The 25,790-nt window shown below is 36.0% G+C and overlaps 1 protein-coding gene across 10 annotated transcripts in view; it reads right to left on the reverse strand.

Moving 5' to 3' along the window:
- GTDC1 (glycosyltransferase like domain containing 1) overlaps window positions 1-25,790 on the reverse strand; it is a 453,404-nt gene that overhangs the window by 365,685 nt on the left and 61,929 nt on the right. For all 10 annotated transcript variants that reach the window (XR_006273214.1, XR_006273212.1, XR_006273215.1 and 7 more), the window contains one exon: window positions 7,360-7,423. The gene's annotated coding sequence lies outside the window, so the exon portion shown is untranslated. Of the gene's footprint in view, window positions 1-7,359; window positions 7,424-25,790 lie in introns of those variants that run through there.

Below are 25,790 nucleotides of genomic sequence, written 5' to 3' on the forward strand. Positions count from 1 at the left end.
CAAGGATAATGGAACAGGATGATGTTACCTGGACCCTTGATGGCATCAGTTACCTGTGAACTAACTGCCTCCAGACGTCTTATAACAGGAGACAAATAAAATCTTTACTCAACTTAAGTCACAGTCAGTAAGATTTTCTGCTACTCGTAGCCAGAGGCATTTTTACCATTAAAAGGAAGCTACAACAAAGAGATGTTTAAGTTGGACTATCTATGATTCCTCGCTTGAGCCAGAAGGCTGTGATCTAGTCCTTTTTAGCTAGAAGAAATGAAAACAATTTTGAATTTGCATGTGCACAGTCTTACTACAATCTTCTATAACCCAGATTACTTAAATAAATATGTTCTAACTCTTCCATGGATATTCATTTGTTGCATAGTCATTACAAGATTTTTTACTTCTTTTCCTAACTGAAACTTTCAATCCCCCAAACCTATAAAATAACATTTCTTACAGTATGATATAGATCACTCATATATGTAATATACACAAACAGCTGAAGAAAGGGGCAAGAAATGAGGATGGAGAGAGAAAACAAGAGGAACCTAGCTTACTTGAAAGTATAAACTATGTTTTTCAATGTTGTGAGCATCTTTAAAAAGTATCTTCATAATGAATTAAGACCCCAAGATTAACAGAATTTTTAAAATAGGAAAGATTCCCCCAATTTGAAACCATTGTCTCTGTTTTTTGAAAATTTTTAACTTGGAAAATATAGACTTCCCTGGCAGTCCAGTGGTTAACACTTCACACTTCCAATGTAGGGAGCACAGGTTCAATCCCTGAGCAGGGAACTAAGATTCCATATACTGTGTGGCGAAGCCAAAAACAGAAAAGCACGTATCAACAAGTATTGTGCATCCAACTGATGGATCACTAGAATTATTACATCACTGCACTATCCCATCTATCTCTAGTAGCCTCCCTAAGAGAGTAATCTATCTCCCTATGTAAGTTTCAACTGGACATATTTTAAGTATGTTCTGTTCTTGGGATAGTTTCAATTGTACACTGCTAAAAGATTCATTAATTTCAACCACCATCAACTCCATACGCCACATATACTTTTTTCTGCCTTTTGTGTTCAAATATATTTCACTGTGGCCATTCAGAGGAAAATTATACATTCCAATAACACTTGAGTTCCCCTCAGTTACCCTTTCAGTGGCTCAGGATAATGACAGAGTAAAGAATCGTGTTCTTCACAGGCTCGCTCTCTTTTTTTTTCCTCTCCCATTTGGGAGAATTTCAGCTTCAAATCTCTTGTGCCAAGAAGCAATGGGTAATGTCTAATACTCTTCTCTAACAGTAGCTCACTCTGGCGGGAATGGGAGGAGAGTCAGGAGAAATCACTCACATTCCCAGCTTTGAAAAAGTCTTAGCATATGGAATAAGCAATCTCTTACCCTATTTTCCTAAAATAGAATTATGGAATCATAATAGGTAAAGGGGCCAGAGGAAAAGGAAACAGAATTAGAAATTTTACAACTATCTGTGAGTATGGGTAATGGCTAAAATCTAGCCCTAAATCCCCAGTGAAATCAGTCCAAAAAAACACCTATAATTCATAAAACCTGGGGCTTATATATTCCTTGGCATTGTTCATAGGTAGAGACTTCCTCTGTAAAAAAGATTTTAAAATCCACATTCTCATGAGACAGCAAGAATGAGAGAAATAAGGATAATAAGCATAGATAACACAAATGCCTTGGTTTTAAAATCAACACTCAAAGACAATCTACCACAATCCCTATGACCTCAAAAGAAAATTCAGAGAATAAGTCTCCTTTGTTTATGTCATCTCAACTTCAATTCCATCAGCAGTTATCTCCTTTAAAACAAATATTTCTAAGGCCCTTACATGATAGGAAGTCCTTTTTCTCAGGCCCATTTTTATTTGGTTATCTTTTTAGGTGCACTAAAGATTGAGTTTACAATAAGCTGAACAGACAGCGTACAAAAGGCTTTTAGAACTATACCATATGGTCCAGGGAAGGGAACAATCTGGACGATCCCCATTTCAATCTGCAAGCTTGTCCACCTCTATAACACATTATACCACTGTAATAAAATATTAAGATGGAAACGTAAAAGTGAAAATAGTCTATCTTTAGCATTACCAGGCAACCACACTTCTGAAAATTTACTGATAAACTTAATAAACATTTAATTTATATTCTGAAATTTTGGTATGTAACACCAGGCATATAAACCTAGGTGACTGTTCACTAGAAACAATATTTCAGCAGGGATATGTGTGAGTATTCAACTTATGCTTCAGAAATTTAGAAGGAAAAAAAAAAAAAACACTTTTACAGGGGGTATATTGGCAGGGGCTGATGTAACAGATGACACATTCTTGGAAATCAAATAAAAGCAATAGGGAAATACCCATTGTTGCCTGGTGAAGGCCTAATCACATGGACACAGCTGGAACCAATGTAGATCATTCATTAATAAAATTGTATTGTAGTAGCCACTTTTTGATGCATTTCAATTGCTGCTGTAGCCAAATCTCTGAATTTCTTTGTTCCATGTTAGCAAGATTGCTTGAATGGGAAATATGAGAAGATTTAGAACGGGGAGAGGAGGGAAACAAACCTGTTCTCATGCTAAAAATGAGACAACTAGCTCAAAAAGCTAAATGTCACTTTACCTTGCAATCTACTTATACTATCAGCAGCTTAAAATATGCAGCGTAAACCTGAAAGGGGGAATTCATATGGTACTATGGATAAAAAGTGAGCAGTGTGAGATGCCGCAGAAAACATATGAAAAACTTGTGAAAGTATTTTACAGAATGATGATATAAGATGTTGGGAGAGGGAATTAAAATGTATCAAATACTAAGGGGAGAATCAGACAACTGAATTAATATAAACTCTTTCATGCAATACTCTCTATTGACTTTTACACTGAAGTATGTACTATATGCTTAAAGGAAAATCATTCATATTTTTGACCACAGAAACTTAGAAATCACTATTTGTCATCACATGTTACCAATATTTGAGATCAAACAGCCCTTTTCCAGAAGTTAGGTTTAAAATCTGTACTGAAATTCAAATGAAATAAAATATTGGCTCTAATTATAAATGTGGTATGTACTATAATAAAGTTATAATAAATTTGGTATTTATCCAATTTTGCTGGCATCCATTAATACATTTATTTTTCTATGTTTCTACAAATATAATGACTAAGCTTCTATATCATAATTTCTGCAAACTGCATAATATCAAATCATAAAGATATAGCAGCCTTGATATGAAGCCTGATCTAAACAAAACTGTAGAATTTATTACTTACAAAAATGAAAAACTCAGTAACATTTATCAAAAGCACTGCTCAAAGATTATAGGTCTTAGATATATTTCTACTATGCCTCTGTGTATAATTAGAATAAACAAATAAATAGCACAATTTTCATGCTGCAGTTTCTAATTCATCAAAAGATATATTCCTACCACAAAACAGATAAAGGGCTTAACTGCAAATAAAAATTATACCAATGGAGAAAATGTATTTAAAGTCAATGAACAGTATTCAATACAAAATTAACATTCAACATAAGTGAACACACAGAAAGAAAGAGTTTTTGTCTGTATTATCTTTAACCTCCAATTCTAATATTATCAAACCTTGACACAAAGGACTCAAGACAGTCATGCACTTAACTGGACCAAGAGGAAAAAACCGTTTCACTGGCATTCCTTCTCAAAAGCATCATGATCCTTTGGCTTAAAATGTTGACCTAAAGATGTAATTAATATAACTTAACAAGCACCTCACCCAGATTCATTTGAGCTACTCTACAGAAAAAGCCACTTACATACAAGTTTAAAAAAAACACAGCATTGGGGGGGACTTGAGAATCATAGCATTTAATACATGTGCATTATATGTACAAATCAATTTAAGTATTTGTTTGTTTTGTTATAGTAATGAGCCAATATGTTGCTGAACCTGTCTTGAGAATGAGAAAAAATAACAGGTGAGTTTATTTAATGCACACTTCAGATATACCTGTTTTACAAATCCTTTAATTATTTTAAAACATGTTCTAAATTTTAAAAAAATCTCTGGAAAAAAAAAAACTTTAGATTGCACATGTTTATCTTAATGTATCCATAATAGATATATTTTCCAACATGTATAAAAATGTTTCACGTTAATCATTCTAACACAAACCACTGTTTACTTTCTTTTTAGTCATATTTGTCATACACTTACAAATCTATGTAAGTTTTTACTCTCAAAGGAATTTTCTCATTGCCAGAAATCATTGACAATTTTAAAAAATAAAAGTCAATCAAAATATCAATCTCCTCCTAAGAAAACACATTTGGCCTATTTATTCTTACTCTGAGTGTATTTTTAAAAAAACACACACTAATTTTTAAAATAGATCACTTGAAAGTGAATCATTTGTTTTGCTTAATACAACAAAAAACATTTACATTTCGAGGAACATTCTAGAAAATTTCACTGAATGGTTGTTCATAGTGAAAATCTAGTCTCTTCTTCAAATCATTACTTAAAAATCATAATGTTACATTCTCACATTGCTTGTAATAGTAGGTTACTAAATTTAGAAAAAAATGGAAACCTAAAAACACTTTTGTATTTTACCTTGCATTTTGACTTCAGAAGAAAAAAATTTTAATGCATATCCTTGTATTAATGGAAGCTCACTTGCTTACCTAACTACACTTGTCAAACATTCCAAAAATGAGTATTCTATCTATAAAAGATATGAACTGACTCTGAGTTTCAGACAAAAATAGAAAATAACAGCAAGTTTTTTGGTCTGAACAAGAGACAGTCTGGCATAAAAATCTATATAATATAAGCAAATATTACTCAAGAGTTTCAATTCAAACAATAAGTTGTGAAGCAAGACAAGATTCCTACCAATCAAAAATACTGTGTCAACATGACCCAAGTTAGCAATATTCAGAAGGGTTTTGTGAAAAGTGGGGCAAAAATGCGACTGCGAAGGAAATCTCTAGAAGAGCTGGAAAAGGCAAATTGAGCACAACCTTCTATAAGGAACAATGCTATTAAGTAAACATAGAAGTTGTGAGGAAAATGTCTCTATTTTTTTTAAAAGTTGGTTTTTCTTTTTTTTTTTCTTTCCATGATGGTGTTCCAAGTGAAGAAAAGAGGGAAAAGAAATGGTATAAGGAGGAAAAACGAAGGCCTGCTCGCCTTCCTTCAGTGATGCTGGGAGGGCACACCCTCTGCCTTATGAAAACCACCGCCAGAACCAAGCTACACAAAACATTTTGGCTGCCAGCCTAGAACAGTGCCAGGCTGTTTTTTATTTTTGCGCTAGACTCCCTCAATTGAGACAGTGTGGGATTGTCACTTTGATGCACATAGAGATCAAAGAATAATATAGGACAGAGGGGGGTAATTTTTTTGCCCCTTTAAAGTCAGGTTAGCATTTTGTTTTCTTTGACAGGTCTTGAAAAGACCCAAGAAACAAAAGTTATGCTGAAGAATGGATCAATTGCCTGAAGAAATTAGCGTGAGTACAATATTGTCGACAGTTTAAAAGCCATGTGAGAGATTAACATTTTAAGAAATCAGACTTAAAAGGGGTCCAAGTCATACATTTACCTGTTTAAGAGGCCACAGACCAAGAAGTACATGATTGATACATCATCACATAATCTTATTTAAAATCTGATGGTATGAAGGAAGGCCATAAAATCTGACCAAGAAAAAGAACAGATATAAGTATTAAAAATTTTAGGTCACTCTTCAGAGGCAACTGTGTGAGCTGCTATTGTGACCTTGAGTTTTCCAAAATTAAATAATCTGACTAAAAGATTATAACATTAGAATCTGAGTATTTTATGCCTTTATAAGGAAAGAGGTGATAAATGATCAAAAATGTTTAAAGAATTAAACCACAAATCATCTACAAAGTTGCCACAGACACAAACAGGAAAACCGTCTTCTCTATCCTATTCAATTCTGTACTAGAAGCAAAGCTAACACAAATGAGAAAGCTAAGTGTGTGCTGCTGCAAGCTTAAACTAAATCTACTACCTAAATCTGAAGACCGAAAATACCAATCAGCCATTAGCTCCTAGAGGTATGACCTTTTTCTCTCTAATGCACAAGATAAGGAGAGGTAGAGGTCCATTTCCTACAAACCAAATGAAAAGAAAGAATGAACTACGCCAAGCCCAGATCCCATGCTGGCATATTTTACACTAAGCTCAGCATCGTCTAGAAGCAGTATACTTCTCACTGCCAATCGGGGGGGAGAGAAGTTGTGAAACTAATAAACATTGATGAACAGCACCAAAGGCCTATGAGTCCCTTCCTCCTACACTTCTCCACTCAATCAGCTGTAAAAAGAAGACCAACGGCTGTTACAGAAATAGCAAGAACGAAAGCGCTTGCCTCAGATGTTACTCATGGAGGCATGGAGCATTTACCACCTGAGCCTATCTAATTTCTGACAGAATGATCCCCTGCCCAGTTTTGTTCACGGCCACAGATTCTGATAGCAAGTCACAATCAAGTGTTGGGAAAGGCAACGGGGGAGGGAGGATGTGAAGAAGAAACCGAGAGAACAGTGGTCAAACTTCAAACAATATACATGCTTCTCTTACGTAAATTAGCGCCCATGCACAATACCTCGGGACAACAAAACCTGTGACAAAGGTTTCAGGTACAATGATTTGTTCTGGGTGGCAAGGGTAAGTATGCCATATAATTTTTAAAAAAATGCATTATTTTGCTCCTCACTGTTCTCCTTTTGCATTTCCTTTCTTTCCTCTGAGATACACTGCTGATGCTATTACCGCATGGGACACTGATAGTTGTAGGCAAAGCATTCATGTATTGCCAAAGTGGTCCAGAGAGTGATGTCTGGTTGGCTTTATTTCAGCAAGGAATATGAGGCAAAACCAGGAAGCAAAAAGAATGAAAGGTATAGAAGTCAGGCGATAGCCTGTGTTTTCTGTTTATTAATGATGTAGATGAAATGGGCAGAAATCTGGAAAAAGCAGCCAAGTTGACTGAATTACAAAGAAAGATTAAGGAATTAAATGTGTATAACTTGGCTGACAACCAAGGAACAATATGAGAGTTGTCCACAACTCTCCAAAGTATATACATAAAAAGAAGAGCAAGGGATTTTTATCTACTATAGAAGTGTGATATATGAAATAATGATGAGATAAAATAAACCTAAGAAAGGATATTTTTCTTTCTTCCTAGAAATATGTATCATCTTATTGACCCACACTGCAGGAAAGAGTAGATAATAGGATATGACCACATACTGCCAGAGGACTTCATTAGTGGAGAAATAAAAATGAAATCCTGTTTGCTTACCTGATGATCCAAATACAGTGATGTCTCTCTTCACATTTGTCCAACCTGGCTAATGCAGAGATACCTGTGAAATCACAAAAGACATAGTAAAGTTGGTATCTTCAAACTAAATCCAATCTGAATTCCGAATCCTTACCTGGACAAGAATTTACTTGAATGATCTACTAGTCTGATTCTTGGACAACCCAAGATGGAAGAACCTCTAAGAAGAAAAATATTCTGAGACTTAATTAATAAGAGATTTTTTCAGTCTTTCCAAGGATTTCCCATATTAATTATAACTAAAAAAAAAAAAGTAATTAGATTAAAGCTCCTTAACCTTGGTACATGGACAGCCTTCAGGAGTCTATGTACTCCTGAATGAGATATGCAAAATGTGTGGGTTTATGTAAATGTATTCCTCTCTAGGGAGAAGGTCAATAGTTCATGAGATTTGCAAAAAGGTCTATAATCTAAAAAACTGTCAAGAACCTCTGCTGAGTATAGTCTAAAATCTCAAACGCAGGTTGGAATGCATATGGATAATCAGTCCAGATTTGGGGGTTTCACCCCAGGGAAATGGTAGAGGTGTACAGACACTTGTAAATCTGGGGTAAACACCTTAAGAACACTACTTTTTGGAAGAGCATAACATCAAGTTTAAACTGTTACTTAATTCACACAGCCCTATGTTCTCTGTCTGCCATGCACAGTGAAGACAACGGTATCACCATACACCCAAGGGTGGATATTCTGACTTGCATCTTCTGTATGTATTAAAATCAGAATCCTTAGGTATATACATACTGACAAGGTCAGAACTAACACAGCAACTCATCCCAAAAGAATCCTACATGACAAGCAAAAAAGAGGAACTCCCCAACAGTTTACCTAGCACAAAAGTCACAGGAGGAGCCAAACACATCTCCTAAAAGAATTGTTCAAAACAGTAATCAGAGTCACAATAATCTACACCAGAAAAAACGAACAGGTCAGAGAACCTTCCATACATCAATGAACAAGATGGGAAAGCATTCACAGCCAAGACAGGATCCGGAGCTGAGGTCTCACCAAAACAAGGACAATAATGAACAAACACCGAGAAGATATATATCAAGGGAAGAGGAAAAAACCCTCAAAACTGGCTTATTTCAGGGGCTTCCCTGGTGGTCCTGTGGTTAAGACTCAGCATTTCTACTGTAGTGGGTGCAGGTCTGATCCCTGGTCAGGGAACTAAGAGCCCACAGGCTGCAAGACCAAAAAATAAATAATATGTGAACATCATAAAAAAAATTATTTTAAAGATGGTTTATTTCAAATAATAATTATGTGATATAGTCTCTCAAAAAAAAAAGTGTTTTTCACCATGTGTAAAACAGATAACTAGTGAGAAGCTGCTCTATATAACACAGGAAGCTGAGTCTGGTGCTCTGTGACGACCTTCAGGGGTGGGAGGGAGGCCCAAGTGGGACAGGATACACGTATACTCATGGGTGATTTGAGCCACAACACAACACTGTAAATCAATTATCCTCCAATTAAAAGTTACAAAAAATAAAATTTTTAAGTAGTGTGTTTAGACATTCACCTCCTGAGCATCTCTCAGCATGGCTCCATCCGGTGCTGGGAATTCATCAGTGAATAAGACAAGCACAGTTTGCCCCGCTGGAGCTTAATTTTGGAGCAGAGAGGAAGGATGATGGGAGACAAATCTATCAGCAATACCATTTCAATGTGTGACACATGCTATGAAGCAAAACGATGTGACCGAGGCATATGAACACGGCCTGCATCTATCTAGTATATCACAGAGATGTTCACTCCAATCCTCAAAGTTAGTCAGGGACATAGAGAACTGAGGCAGGGAAGGGACTGTGAGGACAGCTGGTCAGACCTCTTCACTTCAGAGATGAGGTCAGGAGAGCTGTTCAGGAAGACAAAGAATCACAACTTCATTATGTCCAAAATCAAAACCCACACTAGACTAGTTAGGATTTCATGACACACGCTCAGTCTTCAGAGAGAGGATTGAGAAGAGGTATGGAACAGCATTCCTGAAAACCTGGCTAGGACACTGAGTATTTCATACCCTTCATGTTTCATACGGAGCCACCATCTATTCAAACCCTTCAGAAGGATGCACAGAGACAGTAATGCTGGTGCGTGCTTGGCGGCTCAGTGCTGTCCAACTCTTTGCAATCCCATGAACTGTTGCCCTCCAGGCTCCCCCATCCATGTAATTTTCCAGGCAAGAATCCTGGAGTGGGTTGCCATTTCCTACTCCAGGGGATCTTCCCAACCGAGGGATCGAACCCCTGTCTCCTGTGTCTCCTGGACTGGCAGGCAGATTCTTTACCACTGAGCCACCTGGCAAGCCCAACACTGGTTACATGTGTATAAAGAATATGAGTGTTGGGCCTAACCTTTGAAATCATACTTTTTCAATTTGAACCCAGTAATGTGCAAGTCACTCAGTTGTGTCCGACCCTTCGTGACCCCATGGACGGTAGCCCACCAGGCAACTCCGTCCATGGGATTTTCCAGGCAAGAACACTGGAGTGGGTTGCCATTTCCTTCTCCAGGGGATCTTCTTGACCCAGGGATTGAACCTGGGTCTCCCGCATTACAGGCAGACTCTTTACCATCTGAGCCACCAGGCAAGCCTGAACCCGGTAAACACAGTGATAATTCAAAAGTTGTAAAAATAATCTTGAAGTTCAAAAGCAAAAAATAAATAAAACAATACTGAGAGGAAAAGGTATGGAAATCTATTTATATGTAAAGACACGCATAGCATGATCCCGACTGGTGGAGGACCTAGGACTTTAGCCTCAATGAAGGATACTAGCATTCCACCTTCACACACTATCATCACCCCTGCCCTCTGGAACTCACTGTCCACCAGCGGAGATACACAACAAACATCTACACACAGAAGCCCTTCCAACTGGTAGATAATGTTGTTCAAATAGTCTATCTCTGAGAGCCTAGTTGCTTAAAAACACCTCGAAAGACAGACACACTTTAAAAAAAAAAAGTAGAAAGGATTCTATAAGCTATTAACAGAGAAATATATTTTAAGTTTTTTTTAAGTTGTTTGAGAAAAAAACATGTCAGAGATTTCAAAAGATCAGTGATGCAAAGCTTCCCCAAAACTAGAAATCTACACTATTTGCTTAACCTACAGCAGCCAATCTAAGAAAGTAACCTGAGTCCTTTTCTTTTGACAGTGAGCAGATTCTATGACATCTGTCATCTCACTGACCAGAAGTGATGCTGTAGACTTTACTAGGCAGCAGAGTGACCTATTCCTTCCTTCTTGGTCAAGAGAGAGTCTTCCACCCAAAGCTGTAAAGCTGTCAGGGATGTAGTAAACCCCTTCCTTTAAACTTCTAGCAAGTCAGAACTTTTCACAAAATCTACTCCCCAAAAAGGCTTATTCACATGAATTTGCTTTGTGTTGCCATCATTCACTGTCTCCATTTTTAATTTAGTGGTATTTTTAGCCAAATGAAATGAAAATACAGTTTTTCTCAATCTGTCTCAGCTCTACTCTTCATGTTCTGGGACCCAATTCTTGCAATCCTTTAACAACTATTTATTTCACACCAAACTAGACATCTCCCTAAAGCTTACCAATCTAGCCTCCAGGCATATTTCTTAAACAAAAGCTGTAGATCTTTGTAAACCTAAAATTTGCATACTAAAGGAACAAATCAACTATCAAAAGACCTAGTAGTATATAGCAGTTGCTCACCTCTAAGCAGAGTTTTAAAATTCATTTCAATTTATTATTTTTTTAAAGAAACAGCTATTGACTTTTTCCCTTTGCAAAATACTATGTTTAATGGCCTAGTTAAATTAGAGGTGAGGGTGTGAAGCAAGTGTTTTAAATTGGTGAATTCTAAATAAAAGTACATCAATCAAAAGTTTTAATAAGACTCAGCAGGACAGAGAAGAATTAACAGTCTGTAGGTATCAAAAAGGAGTGATAGACAATGATAACCTTCATCATTTGCATAGGGATTTATAATTTCATTGCTTCAAGGTTAACGAAATCATGTGGTATTTTGCCCATTCTCATCCAATAATGGATTCCTTAGTTTGTATACATTTATCAACCAAACCAAGTAAAAGAAGAAATGACTGAAATGTTACCACTTAATCTGCTGCATTTTTTAATGTACTCCTGGGTACCAGCTATCATAATCTGTTCTAACCAATAACTGGGTACCCTAAAATAAAAACATAAGGTTTCCAACAACATCTCATAAAGAGCAAATTTAGAATTCTGAAAGTCCAGTAGGCTCCTAAAGTGATTTTTTAAATTAGATACATTCCTTTATTTACTTTGTACTTCAAGTCAACTGTTGTTAAATCGCTCCTTCCACCAAATAGTAACAAAAAATACAGATAGATGAATGTATTCAAGACATAAGGAGCATGTAACTGGATGGAGAAACACAAGCAATAGACACAAATAATGAGGAGTTAAAGTAATAAAAGGATTCTAGGCTGGAGCAATTGTTTTCAATCATCACAGGACAAAAACAAGACACTACTGTGGCCTTGTCTCACCAAGCACCCAGAATGTGCCCAAGCCCACTGCTCTGCTCGATACCCAGGTCTAACGAAAATCTGCAGTCTATGCTGGCTACACAACAGAATCGCCTGGAGGGCTTAAAACAAAACAAACAAACAAAAAGGTAATACTTAAACCACATGATCAGAGACTTTGGTTTCATCAATAATTTTTAGGTCTCAGGTGATTTCTTACACATGCAGCTATGGTTAGAAACACTGCTAAGGGGTACTGGGTCTCAAAGTATGGTCCCTGGACCTGCAATGGAAGCAACAGCAGCAGCAGTAGAAACTTATTAGAAATGCAAATACCCAGGCCCCAGCCCAGAACTACTGAACCAGGAAATCTGGGTAGGACCAGCAGCCTATATTTTGATGAGCCCTTCAGGAAATTCTGAGATAGATTAATGCTTGAAAAACACAGCTTCAGAATAAGAAGAATCTGGGTTTCAATCAACTCTCCATAGTTTACTTACTGAATGACCACTTAGCTCTCTAAGCCTCACTTTCCTCATCTGCAAAATAATACAGTCAGCTAAGATTTGTAAGCACTTCCCCCGTGGCTCAGTGGTAAAGAATCCACCTGCCAATGCAGGAGTCGTGGGCATCATGGCTTCGATCCCTGGGTGGGGAAGATCCCTGGAAGAGGAAGTGGCAACCCACTCCAGGATTCTTGCCTGGGAAATCCCATGGAGAGGAACCTGGAGGACTACAGTCCATGGGGTCACAAAGAGTCAGACATGGCTGAGTGACTGAGCACACACACATTACATGCCAGAGAATGCACTAACAAGCACTTTATACATATTAATTAATTTAACACAACAAGCTATCAGGTAGGTATTACTATCATTTATACCCACTGAACATTACAAAGCAAGGAAACAGAATCAGAATTTGAACTCAGGTTTTTCAAATTCCAAAATCCTTGCTCTTTCCCTATTTCACAAAATATGCTGACCTGCTCTTTCTCCTTCTCTTCCTCCCTCCTCCCTACTGTGTTCTCTCTTTCCCTCTCCCCTATTAGTCTCTGTCTATTTGTCTTTCTCACTTTCTCGGGAAATTTATTTTTCTACTACAAAGCTAGAGATTAACTAGCATGTACGGTGTGACTACTGCTATAAATCAGAAAGAAAAAGATTAAAATTTAAAAAATTTAAAAGTCACAGTAACGAAGTCACTAGATTTAGATACACACTTTGCAAAATACAGAAACACATATAATTTAGTTCTAAACTGGTGAGTCACAAACAGAAGAAACTCAGAAGTTCAGGAGACTGGAGCTCAGAGACCAAAGCGTGACACCAGGAGGAAGTACAACTTATCTTGAAACAGGATGAAAAGTCTGTCCAGAACAGGGGGAGAAACAAAGGGTTAGAGAGAAGTAGAAAGCAAAGCTAAGCTCAATGGGTCCTCACTTAGAGTAAGAAAACTTTCACTTCAGTATAGTAAAAATATAAAATCTTTTTTCACAGAATATTTTTGACTCATTGATAGTACAAACGTAAAGTCAAATCACAGATACTTATTCTAGGAAAAAGGATACTGGAAAAAAGTATACAGAAAAAAGGCATTTCCATTACAAAAAGTGTAATGAGTCCTCTCAGTCATTCACTGATCCAGTCAACAATGACTGATCCCTTTGAGTAAGGCATCAAGGATAAAAAGATAAATAAGATAGTGACCCAGGGCACATGGAGCATTTATATGAGAAACAGACTGCAAATGTTATATGCAATATTTACATGAAGTTATTAGGAATTCCAAAGGTCAATTCTTAGGAATGACTTCTGTGAAATTCCTGCAAGTCAATGTAGTGTAAACTAGCCAAAGCATTCTGCATCTACAATACACAGTACTTTGTCTATGGTAGCATCAGACATCATTTCACAAGTGGAGCATTCCCAGGACCATCCATGCTGTGGCTGACTTATGGCTAAGAAACACAGGCAAATGTAAAATCTAGAGGCGAGCTTTTTCATTCATCATTCATTCCACTTTTCTTGAAGAACTAAAGAAGAAACTATGCTCAGAAGCCCACGGGAAGATTCTACCTATGTATTAATGCAGGAAAATATGAGGCACAATGGGCTGACTGAATTCACTAGCATCTTTGTCAATGATAGTCCAAGGCTGTGTAACATCTTCTTTAACTTTATTCTAATCTGACAATTCCTCAATGCACATTTGTCTCTAAGAACCAGTTTAGAAAGCATGTATTAATATATCCACCATCCTATGCTTAAATGATGAGGTGCTATAGTTATTTTTTTCTTAGAATACATCTGAACCAAATTTGCTATGATATTAGAAATTACAGCATTTTTCAAGCTACACATATTTAAGAATCATCTTTAGTAACACTATTTATTAATAACTTATACAAACACAATATATTCCCTGGTGGCTCAGCTGGTAAAGAACCCGCCTGCCAGTGGAGAGGCAACTGATGTGGGTTCAATCCCTGGGTCAGAAAGATCTCCTGGAGAAGGAAATGGCAACCAACTCCAGTATTCTTGTCTGGAGAATTCCATGGACAGAGGAGCCTGGTGGGCTACAGACCATGCGGTTACAAAGAGTCGGATATGACTAACCACCCACACACAAACACAAACACAATAATCAAAGAACTGAACCCCAGAGTTAAAACCTACCTAGCAAACTAGTTTTTATCCCACATAGTATCTAGGATATACATAGTGTTAAAATTAAAAACAATGGTATACAAAAACTTTCCAGTACTTTGAGTAACAAATTTCTTTGGCCCCAATATATCCAATTCATATTTTACTACAGTAGTTTACTAAAATTCAATCTCCTACCATCTCATTCTTTAGCAATATAAACTGCATATAACAATGTAGTAGGATTAAAAGGTTGGTATATGAGAGTAGTTCAATCTTGATAAAAGTGGTTGGTATAAAATCATCTTTTAAAATATTCAGACGATGCCATCCAGATAGCCACATGCACTTGGATCTATACGCCTTAAAAAACTTGTTTAGATTTACTGAAGCTATACCTGCTGTCAAGAAACAAAAAAGTGATGAAGGCTGATCAAATGCCACTTTGCCTCCAGAATCGTGTTAATGTTTTCCACTAATGCCATCCTTAAAGTTAACAGTCAATGTAATCCAAAGGTTTCTCTTTATTTCTATATTTAAATCATCACAGGTTTGATCAAGCATGCAAATCCCTCTGGGCTCAGGGTTGCCATCAAAATGTCTTATAGGAACATTAAAAATTGAATGGGCATAAACAACTCCAACAGTGCGAAGCTCATGACAGCATCACTGTGATCTTTGTGTTTCATGTGCAACAACACTGGGGAAGTTTGCAAGGGAATCTGAGCAACTAATTACTAGCTTTTGCTTGAGGGCAGGTGTGCTGCTCCCTACAGGTGTCTCGGCCGCTGCACTCTGCCTGCTGCAATGCCTCTTGAAGACGTTCTCTGTAACGACTTGCTGAAGCCCTGCAAAGCATCTGAAAGAATACTAAACCGTTGGGTATTCAGGAAGAAACATGTTGCGACTCCTTCTTTAAGATACTTCACTAAGGAGAAATAGCAGTTGGAGAGGCTTTACATGGTTTGAAAGAATAGTATAAGGCAGTATAAAAAGTAAACATAAAATTATATCTATCAATCACACACATTAAATGAGGACACCAATGTTGTCTCAGTAAGTACAGAGGGTTTTTCAAAGAAAATATTGTTATTTTTTAAATGGGATATAAAAAAGCAAAAACTAGATAAATAATAAACTTATGTTGGCCCAGCTTTTTTCATTCATGCAAGAGAATGGCCAGTGCTGGGTATGCAATTTTCGAAGGATCAAAAAAATAAATAAATAAATAAAAAGAGAGAAGTTATCCACTATAAGAAATTAGCAAATAAAACAGTCATCTGCTGACTGGGGAGGCATATATACCATTCACAAATGATGCCACATACAAGATTCACATTCCTTAAGATCTTTGCCATAATATTTCATAAGAAATAATAATGAAAACACACACAAAGCAGAGACAAATGTCTCCTGCTCTGCTACTTGCTAACTGCATAATCTTGAGCAAGAAACTTAAACCTTTCTGGGTTTCAATTTCCTCATGTAATAATAAACTAAACTCAACTCTTCAGGGGGTGTTTTTAAATAAGACAGTGTCTCTTAACTAATATTTGAGCCTGAGCCTGACTTACAGTAAGGGCTTAATAAATTATAATTAGCATCATAACTTCTAAACACATTAGTCTCTTGTTCTGAGCAGAGCACTAACCAACAAAAAGCATTTTAGAAAGTAAAGACTTATCAGTAGTATGCTATTCAAAAATGTGTTCTATGGTACATTTTTTTAAATACAAATATTTGGACTTTTAAGCAGTCAACCAATAAGTAAACACACAAACACAACATTTAAAACATTTAACTAATTCCTTTACTATCTGAATAATCACTCAGCTTGGTAAAAAGCTCTTATTTTCAATTTTGAAATTTTGTGAAGAACTAGTCACTTTTATAACAATAAAGGATAGTTCTAATAATATTTCAAAATTCATCTTACTAAAGAATCTTTTTGGTAATAGATTAACGTTCTTAAACAATAAATCTACTAGAATAAGAATATATTTTTACCAATTATTTTCGTCCAAAATTCTCTAGAGTTTTTCTTGAACTAAATAGAATTAAGAGGGTATTTCAGACCATCATTAATATCAACAGGGTAACCAAAACATCACTTTTTTCTAAATTTTAATAAAAGCAAGAGTTAAAATTGTTTCAGGCTATTCTCAAAGAGAGAAAAAAGTTTTAAAGCAAAATGTGTACAAAATACATAAAAATAACATAGTATTCCAAAATTAAGAATAATGAGACCCCTGGGCATGATCAGAATATAACTGTTGGAAAAAAAATCCCTCCCACTCTCAGTAGACTATTACATCAGAGGCTTATTTCTTCAAATCTGGACAACGCAATAACCTTCTGTTTTCTCTTCCTTTAAATCTTTCCTCCTCCTGTTCATCCTCCAGTTTTCACTGGCATTCCAGCCATCATGAATTTTAAGAACTGACTTGCTGTGCTTTCCTTCACTCAGACCTAATTATGTCTCATCCACACACAAAAATCTATTCTAATGTGGAAGAAAGGCACATCGATACTTAAACACGTATGTGTGTGCACACACACACAAGCGTGCATGCACAAAGTACTGAGAGAGGATAAATCAGAGGTTCATTCATTTTGCCAACCGTTAAGTCAAGGAAGGTTTCATATAATTGATGGAGTCAGGTGAAACAGTACCTACAAAACAAATGCAAAGTTTCAGGCCATTAGCATCCATTATTAAGCCTCAATCTACCCCATTTCAGCTGCTTCCTGAATTCTCCTCACATGGACCTATATATCCCCATCCTCTAAACACAGGGAAACACATTGCAGTCACCTGAATCCCTTTTTCATCTTCTTCATCTTTAAAGTTTAAAAAAGAAAAAATACCCTTATATCCTTATATCAAGACATTCTCCCTTCCACTTATTTTTCTTACATGGTTAAATCAAGGAATCAAAAGGCTTTGGACTTTGCAACTGCAAGCAGGAAGACAGTGTTAACTCCTGCAAAAATTCTGAAGGAAAGTGATTTTCAATTTAAAATGTAATTATTCAGGCAACACTTTAATCAAGTGAGAAAACTGAATAAAGATATTTTTCTCTCATGTACCCTTTCTCTGAAAATTACGACAAGATATATACCACAAAAAATATAGGAATAAGACAAGAAAAATGAAAACAATATGAGATTCAGGAAAAGACAAAGGGAATTTCTAACAGTAAAAGAAAATCACATGACAAGAACACATCTACATAATGAGATGGAAGGAGAATGGCAGTCTCCAAGAAACATATATTCGAGAAAAAAAAATGGAAACAAATAAATTCCCTAATATGATTCACCTTATAGAAAATTAGATTAAGAAGTTCCTGGAAGCTCTTGAGAAAGAAATACTGAGTAACAAAGAAGCTAGACAAATGAAAAAAACAAAGCATTAGTATCTTGATGAAAAGCAAAAAATCAAAGGCATATTTCTCATCAGAGTTCATTATAATACTTAGTTATAAATAATATCTGAAAAGTATAATAATGTAACACCAAAAGCAAGTTAGCCAAAAGTTGTAATCTAACAATATTGTAATATGTTGAGAAAAGATGGAAGTATAAAAATGAAAAATCCTCAAAGTCTGTACTATAAAGTCAACAAGCAATATCCAAAAGAAATGAATCAAAAGGTAACAATATGTACATATGTAATTTAGCAATATACAGTACATGATAGTCAGAAGAAACAGATGAAAGGTTAAACATGGTTGCCTGTACAGAAGCAGACTGGAAAGAGTAGGTAAGGCACAACTGTATTTTCTTTCTTTCTCAGCCACGTGGCATGTAGGATCTTCACCAACCGTGGATCAAACCAATGCCTCCTGCACCGGGAGCAGAGCCTTAACCATGGACTGCCAGGGAAGTCCCACAATCATATTTTCTAATAGGCTATTTACAACAATTAGAACAAAATAAGAACTAAAAAGAAAGAATCAATCATGCTCACAAGAATAGTTTTGACAGTGTTTTTCATAAGACTAAAAAGCAGAAACAATCTAATGTTCAGTAACAGGTGACTGGTTAAATTGTCCGCTTGCTAAGTCATGTCTGACTCTTTGCAACCCCACAGACTGCAGCACTGCATTGGCAGGCAGCTTCTTTACTACTAGTGCCACCTCGGGCTTCTGGATACCATCCTCCCAAATGAGGAAATTTTAAAAATAACTTGTGCATTACTTTATTTTTTTAAAGGGGGGGGGGAAATATTGATTGACTGGTTTTGAGAAGGATCATAAATCACCATATAAGTTCTCAAATTTATTGTTCTTATCAAATTGCTGTTTAGTTCCATCCCACATAGTTTGTCTCTCTCAACCTGACTTCTGGAACACTTTTTTCTTTTTTCTGAAGGCTTCGGGGAAGTAGGGTTTAAACAGAGATCGTCAGGATTTCTTAATAGATACACACTTATCATTCCAAAATGCCAGTTACTTAAGGATTTCATTAGTAGAACATCAGTTACCCAGAGTGTTACTATATTAAATAAGCTTAAAATAGGATTATTTGTCTTTATGTGAGTTTAAGATTTCCAAATTAACTAGAAATTTAAATATGTTTGGTGGAGCAAATATGAAAAAACATTTCATAATGTTTGGCTTTTATTTAGAGCTAGTTTCGAAATGACTAATAAATGAAGCAGCATAAATTCTAGACACAGAACATTTCTGGGCAAAATCAGAAAACTCCAGTCATTCTAATATGCAAAAGATTCTTAACTCTTTCCTGTAAAAAGGAGTAAATGTTCAGTATATTTGATTAAAAAAACTAGTCATAAAAGGAATCTAATATTCCATTTTGGTGGGTGGGGCTATTTTCTCCATGAGATCAACTGCTACTTCTCTGCTGCTTCAGAATAGACTACATATGAGTAAGAGGAGCTACAAAGAACAGAATGTTATGAAGTAAAGAGCTATTTTATCCACCCCAACTCTGTCCCCAGAGGTCCAAGCAGCAGGGCGTAAGGACAAGGCAAACGGCCTTTCACACAGCAAAGTTAAACTGTCTGTCTGTTGAGTGACAACAGAATGAAACAAAGAAGGTATTAAATTCTAATAACAAGAACAGGATCCACAGATTTTTATTTCTTATATCATTTACCAACTTTTATAAACAAGGAGATAACAGTTGAACTACTAAAGGATAATTTACTCCACAAAATAATGTGTCATGAGTTGGTTTTATATATTAAATTACATGCAATATAGATTTAAGTTATTACAGAGAAGAGGCAAGGCAGAAAAACTCGAAACCCAAACTTTTAGGAATAATACCAAATGAAATTCATTTGAGCATCTCAAATTTTTTAATACAATAAAACATGTTCATTTTATAAAAAGTCAATTTGCCATCAATTTTTCAAGAGCATGTATCTTCTGCATTTAGCAAAACACACTACTAAGAATTCTAGAAAATGCAAACCAGTCTAAAATACAGAAAGCAATTGCCTGGACACTGAGATAGGTAGTGGGTGGAGTTAATTTCAAGGGAGCACAGCGAAATTTCTGGGGTGATAGAAATGTTCCAAATCATATTATGGTCATAGTTACAGAACTGTGTGCTTTTGTGAAAACTCATCACATTGCCCACTTAAAATGGGTACAGTTTATTGTAACTAAATAATACCTGAATAAAATTGATATAAAAAATACATTCTTCATAGCTTATCATGGCTGACAATCATCCCAATTCATAATGGCTTTTATTGTAAATTCATTGTGTTTCTGACAAACAAGGGTAAAGATACCATGAGTAAAAACTAGCTGAATGATATCATTAGTTTATAGTCACCACTATAGCTTATTACTGAGTTTAATACACTGCCACCCACACTGTGCTCACCACATATTATTTTATATTACTGGTTAGGTTTTTTTCCTCCTGAATAGAACTCAAGCCAAAAAAAAATGTGCCGTGTATTTATCAGCATCCTCTAAGATCTAGCTCAATTTGCTTCACAAACTAGAGGGTTTACACATTGACTTACACCATGAAATACTTCAAGCAAGTGATTATCATTTCTTCCTAATGCTAAAAAAGCAAACAGCTTTCAAAAAAATATAAGAACAGGTATCTTGATCTCTCATACTGGATAGTTTTATTTTAGAAGATTAATCCAGACTTTTTAATAATCACATTTAAACTATTATTTCATAATTAAAAAGTTAATTTCCTTAATGGGTATTAAAGAGCCAACAGAACATATAAAACAAGTTACTGCACAAGAGTATAATATCTTTAAAGTAAAAATGTCACAATTTCTTTCTATTATGACAGTGCTTCTAGTGTATATAATTTTTACTAAAATGATTACAAATAACATATCTACCTCTAAAAATAACACGATACATCATCTCACACTTAATAACAGAAATTGGTTAAAGATAACTTACTTCACAAATCTTAACAAAAAACATTTAAATATTTTACTAATTATTATTTTAAAAATTAATTACAGAGTAATCAAGCCAGTGTGGTACTGGCGAAAGAACAGACAAAAAGATCAAAGGAACAGAAAAGAGAGCCCAGAAATAGACCCATACAAATATAGTCAACTGATCTTTGACAAAGGAACAAAGGCAATCCAATGAAGAATAGTTTTTTCTACAGAGGCTGATGGGACAACTGGATCACTACAGGCAAAAAATGAATCTAGATATATATGATACCTGTCCCCCAAAAAATAGCTCAAAATGGATCACAGGTTTACATGTAAAATGCAAAACTATAATACACTGAGAAAACAATACACAAGAAAATGCAGATGACCTTGGTTTGATCTTGACTTTTTAGATACAACACCAAAGGCACAATGAGGGGGTGGGGAGGTGGGGGTGGGGGGTGGGAGGGAGGTTAGCTGGTAAACTGGATTTCACTAAAATTGAAAACTTCCACTCTGCAAAAGACCTGTCAAGAAAATAAGAAGACAATGCACAGACTGGGCAAAAATATTTGCAAAAAAATATCTGATAAAGGACTCATCCAAAATATACAAAAACAAAAAATCCCTTAGAAGCAATAAAGAAACAATTCAATCAAAGGTGATACACAGATGGTAAATAAGTATATTAAAATGTTCAACATCACATGACATTAGGGAATTATAAATTAATACACACCTATTAGAATGGCTAAAATCCAAAACAAATACCTGAAATACTGAAGAGGTGGTGGAGTAATAGGAACTCTCTTTCATCTGTAGCAGGCCTACAAAATGGTACAGCCTCTTTTGGAGTAGTTTGGCAGTTTCTTACAAAACAAAACTAAATATGCTCTTACCATATAATCCAGCGATCAAGCCCCTTAGTACTTACACCCACACAAAAACCTGCGCAGAAAGGCTTACAGCAGCTTTATTCAGACTGCCAAAACTTGGAAACAGCCAAGCTATCCTTCAAAAGGCAACTGGATAAACACACTGCGGTACTTCCAAGCAATGGAATACTATTCAGCACAAAAAAGCAATGAGTTATCAAGCCATGAAAATACATGGAATAGTCTTAAATGCATATTGCTAAGTAAAAGAAGCCAATGTGAAAAGACTACATACTGTATGATTCCAACTATAAGATATTCTAGGAAAGGCAACATTATTGAGATAGTAAAATAAATTTTTAAAAAAATTCAGTGGTTCGTCAGGGGATCTGTGAGAAAGAGAGAGGGAGGGATGAACAGGTGAATCACGGGGTATTTTTAGGACAGTGAAGCTGTTTTATATATTATAAGGGTGAATATATGTTTCAGTATACATTTGTCAAAATACTTAGAATGTCACAAAGAGTGAACCTTAATTTAAAGCAAGGACATTTGTTGATAATGATGGATCAATGATGGTTCCACTCTGGTAGGGATCTGATGCTGGGGAGGATAGGGAGGAGAGATCCTCTATAACTTCCACTCAATTTTTCTGAACCTAAAACTGCTCTAAAAATTAAAGTCATTATCTTTAAATTGATTGTATAATGAATCATTTTAAAATTAATTACATAAGAAAGTCCTATACTTTTCAAAATCTAGATCTTGTGTGTGCAGTTTAACATTGAAATACAATGCAATGGCTCTCCTGCTCATAAACCAGAAGGACCCACCTTTTCTTTAAACCATGTCAGATCATTTCAAAAGTGATTTTCTCCAAGAAAGGTTTATGGTTTGTGGTTTTATGAGAAATTCAACAAGCTTCCCATATTGAAGAACGTTCTTATTGTCAAAATCTTAAGTTTTACAATGACATCTTCACTTTTACAATGATGGTTTCAAAAGATTATGTCCCCAATGCCAATAAAGAAACACATGAACCAAGCAGCTAACACTCACCAGTATGTGTCGACTCTAGGATTTTACTGTATTATATACAACTGATTTCTTCACTTAATCTCTTGACATTTATTGCTTTCCTCTCCCCTTGTATGATAAAATTAATATTTAAGGGCTTCACAATTCAAAAAGTAATATTAAGAATTAACAATATTAAAGCACATTAAATATAAACAAGTTTAATTCAGATACCTAATTTTTAAAACAAAAATTAAAATGTAACATTAAGATCTTTTATCACTGGCTTCTTAATATTTACACAAAGAAATCACCCATCGTCAAAATCCTTGACCCTGATATTTTTAAGTCTGACTAACAGTTGGATCATTTAGGAAACAATCAAAATGGGAATGTGGAGGATGGATATAAAAGAAAAACAAATTCAGCAACCGAAGTTTAAGTCTGAGGAATGGTATAGTCTTAAACTCTTCATACATATGTGAAGTGAAGAAAAAGAGAAGGCAGGAGTTATGCTGTTGTTGTTTAGTCATATCCGACTCTTTTGTGACCCCAGGGGTTGTACTCCACCAGGCTCCTCTGTCCATGAGATTTCCCAGGCAAGACTACTAGAGTGGGTTGTCATTCCCTTCTCCAGGGTATCTTCCCAATCCAGGGATAGAACCCATGTCTCATACATTGACAGATGGATTCTTTACCACTGAGCCACCAAGGAAGCCCTGTTATAAGTACACAAAAAGCTTTTATCTAGGCAAGGTGATTAGGGGCAAATTATGTGAAATTGCCACAAGATGATTGATTAAGACATTAAAACCATCTTGATAACAGACTTTTATTAAAGCCAAAATTAGCATTCAAAGGATTTAAACCAATGATTTTTCAGAAACTACATATTATATGTGAAGTGACAGATGCCTGCCACCAATGGACTTACAGTCTCAATGTAAAGACACAATAGACACAAGAGAAATCAACATTAGTCAAGTGATAAGTTAGCACTTGAGAGAAGCATAAGAAAGAAAAATTATGGTTGATTGAGACATCTTTAGTCTGAATAATTTGCAAGAATGAGTTTCTATTACATGAGGTAGTAAACAGAACCACACTTTGCAAGGAACATCAAAAACAATTTTATTTTGAAAAGGAATTTTGAGGTATTATTGTATCTAGTAAGCATTTGGAGCTCAGGAGGAGTCAAAGTCAAACTGCTAATCCAGAAATTAGTAGAACAGGAGATGATGGATGATAACTAAATTTACTCTGGTAACCATTTCCTAATATATGTAAGCCAAGTCATTATGCTGTACACCTTAAACTTCTACAGTTGTACTTTTCAAATTTCAATAAATTTTGAAAGAAAACCAAAACATTAATAAAAATTAGACTAGAGGTGAAGATTAATGATAGGAGTACATGGAGTCACTCAGAAAGATAAAACTAAGCCAGGGGAAAAATAACAAACAACAAACAAAAAAAAGGACTGAAAATGCATCTTGGGAAAAGCTCGAGATTTGAGGGATAAGTAGCTAAAGAGGGGAGAGAGGAAGGGTAGACAGAGGAAGTTTAATAAAAGGGGGGATGAGAGGCAGACACAGCGAGCAAGTGAGCCAGCAGAGACAGTTTAAAAAAACAAACAAAAAAAGACAGTAGGAAGACACTGTTACCCTAGTCGCTACTCCAGAAACAAACCAAAAAAAGGAAAAAAAAGAACAAAAAATAATGAATGCCTCATCATCAATGAAACAAAGGCAGCTACAACCACAAACCATAAACTACTATTTAAAAAAGAAAGAAAAATCCACCAAATTATGTGATATCTGGAATCAAATGAGGAGCAGTGCTGACAGCCAAACCACACCCCCTCAGATCTCAGGCAGCATAAAGATTTCCCTAAAGATGGAACAATTCTAAACCTCATTCAAGGAAACTGATTAAAACAATGATGTTTAAGCATCTACCCAGGAGAAAATAAGAAATGCTTCTCCAGAACTTCATGGTCATACCACAGAAGGAGAGAGGAACCATCAACATGCTTTTATCTTCAGCTTCCGAGCCAAGATTATCTGTGCCAAATGGGAGGAAAGAAGACAGGAAGGAGTTATCACCAAACCGCCCCTATGACTCACAGGACCTCAAAGTCACAGTGACCTTCACAGCACTGCAAACTGAGGTCAGACATATGCTGAGAGCAAAGGAGCCATCTTGGGTGAAGAAGTGTTTCAGTTAAAAAAATCTGGATGTAAGTGCAAACTGATGTAATTTATTCTCTCTCCCTATTATTGGTCCCATCACTTCTTGGGAAATAGATGGGGAAACAGTGGAAACAGTGGCAGATTTTATTTTTGGGGGCTCCAAGATCACTGCAGATGGTGACTGCAGCCATGAAATTAAAAGACACTTACTCCTTGGAAGGAAAGCTATGACCAACCTAGATAGCATATTAAAAAGCAGAGACATTACTTTGCCAACAAAGGTCCGTCTAGTCAAGGCTATGGTTTTTCCAGAGGGCATGTATGGATGTGAGAGTTGGACGGTGAAGAAAGCTGAGCACCAAAGAATTGATGCTTTTGAACTGTGGTGTTGGAGAAGACTCTTGAGAGTCCCTTGGACTCCAAGGAGATACAACCAGTCCATCCTAAAGGAGATCAGTCCTGGGTGTTCATTGGAAGGACTGATGCTGAAGCTGAAACTCCAATATTTTGACCACCTCATGCAAAGAGTTGACTCATTGGAAAAGACCCTGATGCTGGGAGGGGTTGGGGGCAGGAAGAGAAGGGGACGACAGAGGATGAGATGGCTGGATGGCTTCACCGACTGGACAGACATGGGTTTGGGTAGACTCCAGGAGTTGGTGATGGACAGGGAGGCCTGGCGTGCTGCAATTCATGGGGTCACAAAGAGTCGGGGACATGACTGAGCGACTGAACTGAACTACTGAATATTTGCATCTAA

The sequence above is a fragment of the Cervus canadensis genome, chromosome 15 (genome assembly GCF_019320065.1).
Source record: "Cervus canadensis isolate Bull #8, Minnesota chromosome 15, ASM1932006v1, whole genome shotgun sequence".
In the NCBI taxonomy this organism is placed as follows: domain Eukaryota; kingdom Metazoa; phylum Chordata; class Mammalia; order Artiodactyla; family Cervidae; genus Cervus; species Cervus canadensis.